Raw genomic sequence first — 15479 nt, 5'->3', positions numbered from 1 at the left:
GCCTGTGCTGTGATAATGCCACGCAAAACAACAAGGGGTGCCAGCCCCTTCCATGAAAAACACGACCACACCATAACACCACCGCCTCCCAATTTTACTGTTGGCACTATACACGCTCGCAGATGACGTTCACCGGGCATTCGCCATACCCACACCCTGCCATCGCATCGCCACATTGTGTGCCGTGCATTCGAAGTCCGTGAGTTCCGCGGAGCGCCCAATTCCGCTCTCTCACGATGTCTAATGACTACTGAGGTCGCTGATGTGGAATACCTGGTAGTACGTGGCAGCGGAATACACCTAATATGAAAAACGTATGTTTTTGGGAGTGTGCAGATACTTTTGATCACATAGTGTAGTTCTGTAATTAGGACCGACCTTTACATTAGTTTCCCAACCAAAATAAATGAAGTACACTATTCTAACTTTTTTCTCCTGCATCTGGACAGTTTCCATGTGTTGGGAGGTGCACTTGTTTTCTGCATCCAGACATGGCACCGACATTATTAATTTCCCGCCAATTCCAGGGTAGGTGGTAGGGCTGGATATCAGCACAGCACTGGGACAAAGAAATTCCCTCCAAAATTCCAAAATTCGGAATTCGCCCCAGAAGTCGAACTTCTCACCAACAAGGTAGGTGTGAAGGGGGAGGCGATGGGAACACAAGTTCTGGCTGAGGAAAACACGTGACATCGTCGAGGGGTGGGGTTGGGTAATTAATTGATGAATATAATTAATTTGCATATTAATGTGGTATCAAAATTTCACCCAGCGCCCCGTTAGCCCACTACTGACAGACTGTAGGACGTGCTCGCCCAACCCACGTGACACAGCGTGTGACATCACGTACAGAGACAAACAGTGCCCTATCGCGCCTGCAGAACGCTGGTAAACATAAAAACATAGCAAAGGCTAGCCCAAAGTGCCTTAGTCGCCATAAGCGGACGCAGTGGCCACGTCACGGTGCTGCTGTTATTTTTGCAACACAAAAGTCGTGTTCAGTCAGTGAGCATAAAGAGTACCTTGGACAGCAAAATCCCAAGCATCATGCCAGTAAACCAGTTCAAATCATTAATGTTGTCACGGCACACCAAGCCTCAGGACAATGCGATCCAATGGATGTAGTAAATGTGAAAGGTCGTCAAAGTACAAAGCTAATCAAACACCAATCAGTTTATTTCCATGTGCCAAACAAGTCACGCCGGCGCAACCACAAGTCCACTACTGAATCTTTGACCACTTCAGCTGCCACGCATTTTAGCACTTCACAGAAACAGATAGTTGCCCTCTTAGATGTGGAAAGTAGGCCCCTACTTTGACAGTAGCTAAGGAAGATGTCAAACCTGGACACTGGTGCTTCGGTTACATTTCTGAACAAACTTACTTAGGAACGGTTAGGTTTACCAATAATGAGTCCAGCTGTTCGTGCGTTGTCAGCTTATAGCAGACAACAAATTCCAGTTAAAGGGACTTTCAGTATTCCAGCTACTTTTCAAGGTGTAATGAAGACAGTTGTGTTCAGAGTGCTTTCCCCCAAATGTTCGCTGAATATTTTTGGTATAAATTCTTTTGACATTTTCAGATTGTCAATCCGCCAATCAGTGTCACAAATTTCAACAGATATGCCTATGGACAAGCTTCATGCTCTGTGTGACAAATTTTGTGAACTTCAAGCGACAGTCTCGGTTGAACGAACAATTTTTTAGCTCGTGTGTCCCTCAAAGATAACGCATAACCAAAGTTTTGTCGACCTAGGCAAGTGTCCATTGCCATTAAGGGACAGGTTGCTGAACGATTACAGCAATGGCAAGCCAATGGGGTCATCCTACGCAAACCTTCAGGATGTCTTCGACTACGTGTTGATTTTAAGTCAACTGTGAACTCTCATACAGTGATGGACTCATACCCTTTTCTCCGCCCAGAGGAACTGATGGAAAGATTAGATTATGGTATTTCTTTTTCAAAGACAGACGTGGTAGATGCTTCCTTGCATTTGCCTTTGGATGACTACTCAAACAAATTTTTGGTTATTAATACTCATCTCCGGCTATTTGAATTTTATCGCCGGCCATTCGGCAGTGCTTCAACAGAGGCGACTTTTCAACGCCTTTTGATCAAGTGACTAGCAAGATTCCTTCTTGCTCAAATTACCTGGGTGACATTGCTGTGTCTGGACGTTCTGCAGATGAAAATTTTGCCGATTCCTAATGTCTTTTCCTAGTACTGTTATCAGCAGGCCTCAAGTGCCACAAAGAAGGTGGTCTTTTTTCCAGATTGAAATAGATCTGCGACATGTCATCAATGTGCAGGGTATTCACTCCATCCAGACACATTTGCGCGCCATAAAAGATTTGTCAGCTCCCAAAATTCTAAAGGAAATGCAAGCAGTCCTAGGCAAACTAAACTACTACTTCAAATTCATTCCTCACGCCTTTCAGATGACAGCCGTGCTTTGCAACTTATGGAGTAAGGATGTTCAGTCTGCACGGACCAAGGAATGACAGTTGGCTTCTGATCAATTGAAACGGGCTCTGCCTACTAACCCATGCCTCATATATTTTGATCCGGCTAATCCAGTGATGTTAGCGGTTGATGCTTCTTCTATTGGCCTAGGTGCCGTTCTATCGCATTATGTCGGCTCAACTGATCGTCCAAAAGCAATTGCCTGCAAACTTCTAAGACACAGGCAAATTGCAGTCAGACTGAAAAAGAAGCATTGACGATCATTTATGGTGTAACCAATGTGTCACCATTACGTCTCGGATCATAAGCCACTCAGTTCGTTCTCACCCGACCAAGCCTGCGCTCCCAGACACGGCTCAGAAATTGGAATGATTGGCTTTATTGCTGTCGAACTATAACTATGAATCCTTGTACCGCCCAACGGCTCAACATTCCAACGCCAATGAGTTGTCAAGGTTACCGGTGGACAAGGATGATCAGTTCGACCCCTCCAAAGCGTCGTGCTGTCAGATATGTGCTCTGGACACTTGTGCAGTTCACAATTTTCCCATGGACTTTCGTCGCATAGCACAGGAGACAGCTACGGATGCAGGTATAAGCACTGTACTGAATTACATGCGCACCCTGAGTTGCCAAGAAGAGTGGTAAACATTATTCGGTCGGAAGTACAACGCTGCTCCTCTCACTATCAAGCCTCGTCAGTACAGCATGGTGTTTTGCTGTTACACACTGCGAATGACCAGGCCAACGATGCTATCCTATGCAACCTTTAGCAGGATGATTTAAGGTTGCTGCATCAGGGACACTGGACACAGGTGTACTGTAAGGACAAAGCAACTTGCTCGACATGATTGTTCGTGGCCAGAGATGGGTGCCCATATTGAAGACATGAAGTAACGTTGCGCCGCTTGAAGGGAACAACAGTTGAATCGAACTTAACGCTTTTCTGACTGACCACAACTGAGCGTTCATGGAAAGGCATCCACACTGATTTTGCTCCATCTTTCTGTAACACACGCTGTCTTATTGTAGTGGTTGCCTTCAGTCGTTTTCCCTTTCAGGTTCCAATGAACTCTACGGCTTCGGCTAGTATTGTCAGAACATTGGCTTCAATTATTTGCATCGAGGGGTTGCCAGAAGTGTTAGTGTCTTTTAATGGGCTGTAGTTAACCTCACAGGAATTTGGACAATTTGGAATGGCCAACGGTACTGAACATGTGATCACAGCATTGTTCCGTCCACAATCAAATGGCGAAGCTGAATATTTCGTGTGAACATTCAAAGAGCAGATTATTACATTCCGGAAGCAGGCCTTGCAACTGTGTCTGTCCACCTACCATGCGATACCTCTAGATGGACCTTTTCAGCCGAAATCCTGCACTGATGCCTGCATCGCACCCTTGTTCATGTGCTGCACCCAACAATTAGGAGTACTAGTCAGTTCTAAGATTTCAGGACGCAATACTCTTCAGGACCTTCTGGCCCAGACAGCGATTGGGACAGAGCACCATTGTGCCTGTTCTTGGACCTAATATTTTCTTGGCTTCTTCACTTTGAGTACTCTGCTCAAAAGACACTAGAACCAGTTTCGCCCTCTGAGACTCCATGATCCTGCCGTTGCATTTTGTTTTACAGATTCAGCACTCAGCCAGAAGCCAGGGTTGCGTCCATCCACTGCAGACCACATGGCATCTCAGCCCGCGGCGCATCCCTGGAGGTGGTCGCGTCGTCATCCCCGTTGCTATCATCACAGCAGCCCACGTCGCCGTGGGCGACGCCTCTGCGTCCTGCTGCCTTCCTCTCCGAGGGGGGTCCTCCAGCGTTCGAGACCCCAGCCCTGGATGTAGGCGTGCGCTTTGCCTGTGGTCTGTCAGGCGTTCCTCTGGGGGCTCAGGGCTCCTCTGGGGGCTCGAGGTCGTGGACGGCAGCCTGTCACCGTCTTCAGGCCCGGTTCCCATCCCATCTGCTGCGCTCGTTGTCGGTTCGCAACGATACCATATGTGACCACGGCCAGGAGATTTGGGGGAAGAAAGGGAGGGGGTGGAGGAGGAGTGTGGTGTCGTAAGCACACCACGCACCACCAAGCAGCACCACAGTCGTCGATAGGTTGAGGGCCCCTTCCAGAGACGGCGTATAGCGAAGCGATTGCCGCACCAAGTCGCAGCGGTTGCGCCGCCTGAGAACTGATACGCGCGCCGATCTCACAGCAGAGCGGGGCGTTCCAGGTTGGATGGACTACCGAGGAGACCGCTTTCTGCTCGCGCACTACGCGACGAGCTCTCCAACTTTCTAGACATTCAGTCTCACCCGTTAGTTCCATCTAATATGCGTCCTACATACTTGAAAAATATTCTAACATGGGCTGTACGGGTGTTTTAGCTGTCAGTTCACATACGACAGGAATCTGAATAATTTTTGTTAACCATAAATCACAATTATTTATAGGGTGCCAATCAAATAAATAACTAACAACGAACAATTTAAATTATAGCCATCGCAAAGGAACTGCTATGGGCATGTTGAACCAAAGAGAAAGAAATTCTTCCAATCCATATGCGGCATACAGCAAATCAGTGCTTAACAGTATTAGTTAAAAACAGTGTTGGTTGCAATTTTAGTTTTTTATTTTTCAACGACGCGTTTCGCCTTATTTAGGCATCTTCAGGTTATCTTTTCAGGTGGATGCGAGTGACACCAAGATCTGGAGCGAGAAACAGAATAAAATTTTATTCTGTTACTCGCTCCTGTGAACGGGAACGCGTTATACAGATTTTGGTGTCACTCGTGTCCACCTGAAAAGATAACCTGAAGATGCCTAAATAAGGCGGAGCGCGTCGTTGAAAAATAAAACACTAAAATTGCAACCAAGACTGTTTTTAACCAATGCAAGGAGAAAGTTTTGTTCACAAAACACTCAGAAAATCCAACAAGTCTTAGCATGACGCTTGTACGTCCTCGTCTGGAGTATTGGTGAGCAGCTGTATTGTCGCGATATTAATTTAAGACGTAATATACATAACACTGCTGTAAGAACCAATTTTACGTAAAATGCATAACACTGATGTAAGAACCATCATTTCTTCGCTGTCTATATGTATGCTTGGACTGAGCAAAGTAGAATTTGACGTTGATTCATTCGTAGCACACAAGTATGTCCAGCTGATATAACGTTCAGACGGCTAGGGCCTACATGTACACCCAGCTGGTAGAACATCCTGACGCCCGAGTGCAGGCGCAGGTAAACAAGCGAAACAGAACGGTGACTCGCTGCCAGCGCTATGATTATCTGCTCTCACTGCTAATACCAGAAAGCGCTACAACTTGCGCCTGCTCCTGAGCTTTTCCCGATTACCAGTTGTACGCTAGGCCAGTCCTGTTTCTTCCCTTGGTGAGACGACAAATTTTCCCTATGTTGCCTTTGCAATGACGGAACGTAATTTATAGGTCAAGGAATCTATGGAAATCCTTATAAAGAGTAGTGATGAAGGTCGCAGTAATACTTCAGACCTTCCATCGGACGAAAATCTAGTTGTGTCTGGACATACTGCTGTTTCTTCAACAGCACGAAGAACTTTTTCAGAAGCTTCTTCATCTGAAGAGTGAATTTGAGGTGAAGTGGTAAGCAGAAATTCCTCGCGAGAATAATCATCCTATGACGAGACACCACCATTATATGAAAGCATTTAGCGGAGTAAGAATAGATTTTGATGATTCAGCAAATCATTTAGTCTTTTTACTACTTCATGTCTTTTGAGTTTTGGTTTTCCAATTCGTAAAGAGACAAACAATTATTACATATTTCTTGACGCAAAACTGTGGGGAAGGTGAGCCAAAGGTTGGGTTTCATTGGCAGGACACTTAGAAGATGGCCGACCGGAGTGGCCGAGCGGTTAAAGGCGCTACAGTCTGGAACCGCACGACCGCTACGGTCGCAGGTTTGAATTCTGCCTCGGGCATGGATGTGTGTGATGTCCTTAGGTTAGTTAGGTTTAAGTAGTTCTAAGTTCTAGGGGACTTATGACCACAGCAGTTGAGTCCCATAGTGCTCAGAGCCATTTGAACCATTTTTGAACTTAGAAGATGCAACAAGTCCACTAAAGAGACAGCTTACACTACACTCGTTCGTCCTCTGTTAGAATATTGCTGCGCGGTGTGGGATCCTTACCAGTTGGGATTGACGGAGGACATCGAAAGGGAGCAAAAAAGGGCAGTTCGTTTTGCATTATCACGTAATAGGGGAGAGAGTGTGGCAGATATGATATGCGAGTTGGGATGGAAGTCATTAAAGCAAAGACGTTTTTCGTCGCGGCGAGATCTATTTACGAAATATCAGTCACCAACTTTCTCTTCCGAATGCGAAAATATTTTGTTGAGCCCAACCTACATAGGCAGGAATGATCATCAAAATAAAATAAGAGAAATCAGAGCTCGAACAGAAAGGTTTAGGTGTTCGTTTTTCCCGCGCGCTGTTCGGGAGTGGAATGGTAGAGAGATAGTATGATTGTGGTTCGATGAACCCTCTGCCAAGCACTTAAATGTGAATTGCAGAGTAATCATGTAGATGTAGATGAAGGCAGTACCCAGCAAGTTTAACATGATGGAAGCACGTAGAGCCCGCAAAACTTTATTGCTTCTTGGTGTGTTCCCTGCTTGTGCCAAGAACTAAAAGGTACGTAGTGATTGAATATTGGTCAACAGATTCTTTGATTCAAACATCAGTATTTTCACATATAATGTCCAAGAACCGACACAAACTGATTCTGCGTGTATTTCACTTTAGTGACCATTCGGACACATCTCATGATACTCTTGTGAAAACACGACTCATTGTCGAGCACATTCGTTCTTTGTAACGTACAAAATAATTATAGTCTTGATTACGTTGTCTACACTGGTCTTGCCACGGAGATAGAATCCAGAAATGCTTTTAAGGGACAATCAGGCGATGTTGTTGTGGGTTTAATTGCCATGCCTCAGAAAAGGTCGTACCATTTATTTAGACAGTTGTGATTCGAAACCTGAATTATTCCTATGGATCCGGGAGAAATGCAGCAATCCCTCTGGAACAACATATGAAAACAGGAAAAATTTACCACCGTTGGAAGAAAAACTGAAAAAAGGTGACAAAGTTCGAGTCTAATAGAACACTGTTGGTTCTGAAATGGATGGGCAACACAGAAGTCCAGATGCTTTCACCCGTGAATGGACCAGATTTTGTTGAAACCGAGAAAAAGAAACATAAAACGAGGCAAAATAAATGTAAACCCCCTTGTGTTGTGAGGTACTACAAGTGAATGGATGCTGTTGGTAAGACAGACATGATGTTGGGATCTGCAGAGTGCATCTGAAAGACTCTGTATTGGTAGAAATAGGTATTCTTTGACTTGAGTGTGCTAGAAGCAGAAATAGCTTAGAGATAAAAAAGAAACTATTCTGCGGGTTATTGGATAAACTGCAAGAGCAAATACGTAAAACTGACATCCCACGGTCATCAAAGCAATAAAGGACGTTAACCAGGACTCTTCAGCTTAACGGAGAAAAAGTTGAGTCCTCAGATACGATCTTTAATACACTCCTGGAAATTGAAATAAGAACACCGTGAATTCATTGTCCCAGGAAGGGGAAACTTTATTGACACATTCCTGGGGTCAGATACATCACATGACCACACTGACAGAACCACAGGCACATAGACACAGGCAACAGAGCATGCACAATGTCGGCACTAGTACAGTGTATATCCACCTTTCGCAGCAATGCAGGCTGCTATTCTCCCATGGAGACGATCGTAGAGATGCTGGATGTAGTCCTGTGGAACGGCTTGCCATGCCATTTCCACCTGGCGCCTCAGTTGGACCAGCGTTCGTGCTGGACGTGCAGACCGCGTGAGACGACGCTTCATCCAGTCCCAAACATGCTCAATGGGGGACAGATCCGGAGATCTTGCTGGCCAGGGTAGTTGACTTACACCTTCTAGAGCACGTTGGGTGGCACGGGATACATGCGGACGTGCATTGTCCTGTTGGAACAGCAAGTTCCCTTGCCGGTCTAGGAATGGTAGAACGATGGGTTCGATGACGGTTTGGATGTACCGTGCACTATTCAGTGTCCCCTCGACGATCACCAGTGGTGTACGGCCAGTGTAGGAGATCGCTCCCCACACCATGATGCCGGGTGTTGGCCCTGTGTGCCTCGGTCGTATGCAGTCCTGATTGTGGCGCTCACCTGCACGGCGCCAAACACGCCTACGACCATCATTGGCACCAAGGCAGAAACGACTCTCATCGCTGAAGACGACACGTCTCCATTCGTCCCTCCATTCACGCCTGTCGCGACACCACTAGAGGCGGGCTGCACGATGTTGGGGCGTGAGCGGAAGACGGCCTAACGGTGTGCGGGACCGTAGCCCAGCTTCATGGAGACGGTTGCGAATGGTCCTCGCCGATACCCTAATTTGCTGGGAAGTGGCGGTGCGGTCCCGTACGGCACTGCGTAGGATCCTACGGTCTTGGCGTGCATCCGTGCGTCGCTGCGGTCCGGTCCCAGGTCGACGGGCACGTGCACCTTCCGCCGACCACTGGCGACAACATCGATGTACTGTGGAGACCTCACGCCCCACGTGTTGAGCAATTCGGCGGTACGTCCACCCGGCCTCCCGCATGCCCACTATACGCCCTCGCTCAAAGTCCGTCAACTGCACATACGGTTCACGTCCCAGCTGTCGCGGCATGCTACCAGTGTTAAAGACTGCGATGGAGCTCCGTATGCCACGGCAAACTGGCTGACACTGACGGCGGCGGTGCACAAATGCTGCGCAGCTAGCGCCATTCGACGGCCAACACCGCGGTTCCTGGTGTGTCCGCTGTGCCGTGCGTGTGATCATTGCTTGTACAGCCCTCTCGCAGTGTCCGGAGCAAGTATGGTGGGTCTGACACACCGGTGTCAATGTGTTCTTTTTTCCATTTCCAGGAGTGTATGTAGTGCTAGTTAACAGCAAAACATATCGCACAGAAGATGCAAAAAGTGTAATGTTGCTCTTTCTACAGGACATATTTTGGAAAATATCACACACGAATTAAGTATTAGGTGGTTTCAGTAAATGAGTATGTTTCAAGAAAAAGAAAGCAAAAAGGTTAAAAATAAAAACGGAACAAATCAAATAAAGGTTTTTAATCCATCGAGCGGCAATCCAAAACCTGTGTCAAAATGACGATGAGAAACAAGAAAACTAAATCAAATTGAACGTCACAAACGGAAAGAGAAAACAGATAGTAGGACGCAGGCTACACCTAATTGTAAAAATTTTTATTACGGTGAATCGAGTTTAGGCTGTGATTACAAATAAGCCAATAGGCTTAACACAGAATGAGTATAACAAATTTTCCTTGTTTAACGCTGCTGAATTATTAGTTTAAAAAAGAAAGTTTTCTCTAAACGTCGATTTGCGGTAGGGTTTTAGAACATTTACTGTATTCGAACATTATGAAGTACCTCAAAGAAAACGATTTATTAACATATAGTCAGCACGGATTCAGAAAATATCATTCTTGTGAAACACAACTAGCTCTTTATACTCATAAAGTAATAAGTGTTATCGACAGGGGATTCCATATTTTTAGATTCCATATTTTTAAATTTCCAGAAGGCACTCGACACCGTTCCTCACAAGCGTCTTCTAATCAAACTGCGTGCCTACAGAGTATCGCCTCAGTTGTGCAACTGGATTCGTGATTTCCTGTCAGAAAGGTCACAGTTCGTAGTAATAGACGGAAAGTCATCGAGTAAAACAAAGTAGTATCCGTCGTTCCCCAAGGAAGTGTTATAGGCCCTCTATTGTTCCTGATCTATATTAACGACATAGGAGACAATCTGAGTAGCCGTCTTAGATTGTTTGCAGATGATGCTGTCATTTACCGTCTTGTAAAGTCATCAGATGATCAAAACGACTTTAAAAATGATTTATATAAGATATCTGTATGGTTCCAAAAGTGGCAACTGACCATGAATAAAGAAAAGTGTGAAGTTATTCACATGAACACTAAAATAAATCAGCTAAATTTCGATTACGCGATAAGTCACACAAATATGAGGGCTGTAAATACAATTACAAATAACCTAGATTGGAACGAACACATAGATAATATTGTGGGTAGAGCAAACCAAAGACTGCGATTCATTGGCAGAACACTTAGAAGGTGTAACAGGTCTACCAAAGAGACTGCTTACACTACACTTGTCCGCCCTATTCTGGAGTACTGCTGTGCGGTGTGGGTTCCGCATCAGTTGGGACTGACGGATGACATCGAAGAAGTGCAAAGAAGGGCAGCTCGTTTTGTATTATCGCGAAATAGGGGAAATAGTGTCACAGACATGATACGATAATTGGAGTAGCAGTCATTAAAACAAAGGTGGTTTTCGTTGCGACGGGATCTTCTCACGAAATTTTGAATCACCAGCTTTCTCCTCCGATTGCGAAAACATTCTGTTGGTGTGGTGTCACCGCCAGAAACCACACTTGCTAGGTGGTAGCCTTTAAATCGGCCGCGGTCCGTTAGTATTCGTCGGACCCGCGTGTCGCCACTATCAGTGATTGCAGTCCGAGCGCCGCCACACGGCAGGTCTAGTCTAGAGAGACTCCACTAGCACTCGCCCGAGTTGTACAGCCGACTTTGCTAGCGATGGTTCACTGACTACAGACGCTCTCATTTGCCGAGACGACAGTTTAGCATAGCCTTCAGTTACGTCATTTGCTACGACCTAGCAAGGCGCCATATTGAGTTTCTGTGTCATCTGAAGAGATAATATTGTGAATCATGTACTGTCAAGAGCGACGTTCATCATTAATGGAATAAAGTTAAGTATCAAACTACTTACGTCCGCTTTCTGAATTCTAATTCCTTGTCATGTTCCAGACCTCACGTCAGTATAGTTCTTCCCTCCTCACGCCAGCCTGCATGAGCTAAAACGCATACATTTCGGCCTCCTCTCGTAACAGGGTGTTGGCTCTTCCGCCAACACAACATTGGCGACGAGGAGTAAAAACGGTGTTCTTAACTATACTGAGACTGCCCTGATTTAATTGTGTAATGGCTTCGCCACAATCTCCAAATGTACTGTCCGAATTTTATCGCTTACAGAATCAGCAGACGCAGGCATTACTGCATGCCCTTGGACAGCTCGTCCAGGGTCAACGTGCAATGCAACACAATGCGGCAGCCGCTGCTCCATCGCTAATGCAGCCACAACGCGCCTTGCACCGACTTTCAGACCTTTTGATGCTGCACTGGAAAGCTGGACGGAGTGGTCACGTCAATTTGGATTCCATCTCGCCGCCTACAGAATTCAAGGTAACGAGCGGCAGCCTTTTCTTTTGTCGTCCATCAGTGTGCATACCTACTGTGTGATAGTCAAATTATTTCCCCGACGCGACGTAGCAACTCTGTCCTACGAAGAAATTTTGTCTGCATTAGATGCATATTGCAAACAATCCGTCAATGTAGTTGCAAAACGGTATACTTTCTTTCGTACAAAACGTATGGCAGGTCAGACTAATCCGGAGTGGGTTGCAACATAGCAATGCATTACTAGAGATTGTGCTTTTGAGGGTCAATGTGGTCTCCCATATTCAGATACTATGGTACGTGATGCAATTGCACAGAACGTTTCTGATGTTCGTATAAGGGAACAGATTTTGCAACAAGTCAGTCCCTCCCTTCAACAAGTGATGGACATATAGGATCGGCACGACACACTTGACTTTGGTCAGGAACCATTTGAAACTTCGCCAGCCGTGTGTCAGGTTAACTGGCCCACCGGGCGAGCTGCACAGAGCAGTAAACAGCCCTCGCGCCCGGCCGCGCCACTGCCGCCAGGCTCTCAGCCACATGTGCCGCGCCAGCAAGCAAATGCAGTGCTTAAATCATGCCGGCGCTGCGCTACTAAATATTCGCCTGAGAATTGCCCACCACGCCAATCTATTTGCTTTTTGTATAATAAAAAAAGAAATGTTCAGAGTGTTTGCCAGAAAAAGCACAAATAGGAAACTCCACACCATCCCAGGCCCTTTGCTGTGTGTTGGAATCGGAATTGAACCGATGATACTTAGGCTCGCGAAACATTGCCCATGGAAATTCATGTAGTTCATTCCACTCCGCCCAGTGCCACTCTCTCTAACAGTGACTGTGTTTGCCCCACAAATAGTGTGCGTCGACATCGCAGGAACTCCCGTCAGGTCGCAAGTGATTTTGTACCAGTGTCAGTTCACATTGCACGAGACAGTCGCTCTTGTCATCAGCAGGACAATAAACTTTTTGTAGACTTGGAAATTAACGGTAAAGTTTTACCATTCCAGCCCGATACTGGAGCTGCAGTTTCACTGATCAAGCAAGACACAAACAGCTGGGCACACCTCCGTTGCGTGCCGCAAATGTTACGTTAACTAGCTATTTGGGTCAAGAGATCCCTGTGTTAGGACAGTACAGCCTTCTTGCAACATACAAAAGACAAACAAAACTTGTGTCATATTACGTCCTTCGTTCTTCTTCTGCAGTGAACTTGTTTGGTTCGATTTATTTCAGTTGTTTAACTTGTATATAGTAAATCAGGTCCTATCAGTCATCCAGACTGTGCCTTCAGACGGTGTTTCTCGTCTATGTGAAGAATTTGCAGACATTTTTGCACCGGACCTCGGTTGCGCTAAGAACTATAAAGCACGTTTGGAACTGAAAGTAAACGCGCAACCGAAATTTTTCAGAGCGCGCAATCTTCCCCACACATTGCGTGATGCGGTCGCAAAAACATTACACGATTTGGAATCACAAGGTGTAATTGAACGTGTGCAGGCTTCTCTCTAAGCACCTCCCTTAGTAATTTTGCCAAAACCTTCGGTAAAATTGAGACTTTCGGTGGACTTCAAAGCAACAGTGAATCCACAACTAGTGGTTGCAACTTTTCCTTTATCCCGCCCGGAAGATCTTTTTGACAAATTGTGCCCGAGAAAATATTTTTCGAAGTTGCACCTAGCAGATGCGTACTTGCAAATACCAGTGGACGAAGAATCCCAGCGCGTTTTGGTGGTTAACACTCATCTTGGTTTGTATCAATTCAAACGACTGCCATTCGGGTGCGCATCCGCCCCTGCAATTATTATCACAGATATGTGCCACATGCCTCTTCCATTTCAGCTCCGCTTCATCGCTGACGCCGTAAAGGTGTTTCGTTCGTCTGGACGACGGAATGCGAACTCGCCTTTCGCCGGTTGAAATCGGCGTTGCTTTCCATTCGATCCCCAGAAGCCCCTTTTGTTGATGGTGGATGCATCGGATTTCGGGATCGGTGCTGTGCTTGCGCACAGAGATGGCTCGCACGATCGCCCTATTGCCTTTGCGCCCAAATTACTTTCGTCTGGGCAAAGAAATTATTCACAGATCGAGAAAGAAGCAATGGCTCTCGCATTTGGTGTTACAAAGTTTCATGACTTCTTGTATGGTCGTCACTTTACCATAATCACAGACCACAAACCTTTGACATCCCTTTTTCATCCGAACAAGCCTGTACCTCCACGTACAGCGCAGAAATTCATTCACTGGTCTATTTTCCTCTCGCAGTACCGCTACGATATATTGTATCAGCCCACTGCTAAGCACGGAAACGCCGATGCGTTGTCCCGTTTGCCTGTGGCTGAAGATAGAGCATTCGATTCCTCCGAACTTGCTTGCATGTTCATTGATTCGGAAACCGATGACGTGGTCGAATCGTTTCCGACGGATTTTCGTCGTGTAGCTACAGCCACAGCTGCCGGTCCTGTCCTTGCTGCCGTCCTGCGTTTTGTTACTACGCAATGGCCCTTGTCAAAGTCACGGATCGAGGATCCGTTGGTTCGCCGATTTTTTGTTCACCAGGAGAGACTTTTTGTACGACGTGGTGTTTTGCTGTTGCGTTCTGATAATGATCAGTCCAGGGTCGTGGCCCCACGTTCGTTACAGTCCTCTGCCTTAAAGCTTCTCCGCCAAGGACATTTGGGTATAGTAAGAACGAAACAACTTGCTCGTCAGCACTGTACTTTGTTCGCAATCGATGCCGCGATTACGAATATGTGCTCTTCTTGCATGGTGTGTGCCGAACAACAATCACCACCCCCGTGGAATTTCTTTGCATGGCCAAAAGCTACTTCCCCTTGGGAACGCTGACACATCGATTTTGCTGGTCCATTCTGAAATGCTCGATGGTTGGTTGTGGTAGATTCATTCAGTAATTTTCCTTTTGTTGTCCGGATGTCTTCCACGACGTCATCTGCCACCATCCAAGCGTTATCTGCTATCTTTTGCATTGAAGGTCTTCCACGGACTATTGTTTCCGACAATGGCCCACAATTCATGTCCGCAGAATTTCAGTCATTCTGCATGGCCAATGGTATTCAACATCTGAAGTCCGCGCCGTTTTCGCCACAGTCAAACGGTGACGCTGAACGATTGTTCAGGACTTTCTAGTCACAGACGTTGAAGTTGAAAGAGTCTCGGGAGGACGCGTTATTGCTCTTTTTGTCCTCGTATCGCTCTCAGCCCCGAGATGGTAGCTCGCCGGCTGAGTTGCTCCACGGTCGTCATCATCGAACCTTGATGTCTTTGCTACATCCGCCGCATCAAGTTCCCGTGCAGCGGCAGACACCTGCTTTTGCCCCAGTCGACGTTGTCTACTACCACCAATATCGAGGTTCACCGAGTTGGCTCGAAGGGCGCATTCTTCGCTGCCTCGGCCGCGCTATGTATCTCGTTTTGGGGGCCTCTGGTAAGATGCGCCGGCATCTCAATCAGCTGCGCCTCTGTCGTCGAACGGGATCTGCCGCTCCCCGTCTGCTTTCTGCGACGGTGCCGTCCGCTCAGCGCTCCGGGGACCCATCTACTGGCTCGCCTCAGCCCCAGGTGTTAACGACGCTGCCTTCCATTTTGCCCCATGGCGACGCGCCGCCGCCGCCTGTGCTCCCGCCGGCGACGCCCGCAGTGGACGCGTCGCTGCAG

The sequence above is a fragment of the Schistocerca cancellata genome, chromosome 8, assembly GCF_023864275.1.
Source record: "Schistocerca cancellata isolate TAMUIC-IGC-003103 chromosome 8, iqSchCanc2.1, whole genome shotgun sequence".
In the NCBI taxonomy this organism is placed as follows: domain Eukaryota; kingdom Metazoa; phylum Arthropoda; class Insecta; order Orthoptera; family Acrididae; genus Schistocerca; species Schistocerca cancellata.
The sequence above is the reverse complement of the archived record's forward strand: the minus strand, read 5'-3'. Positions refer to the sequence as shown.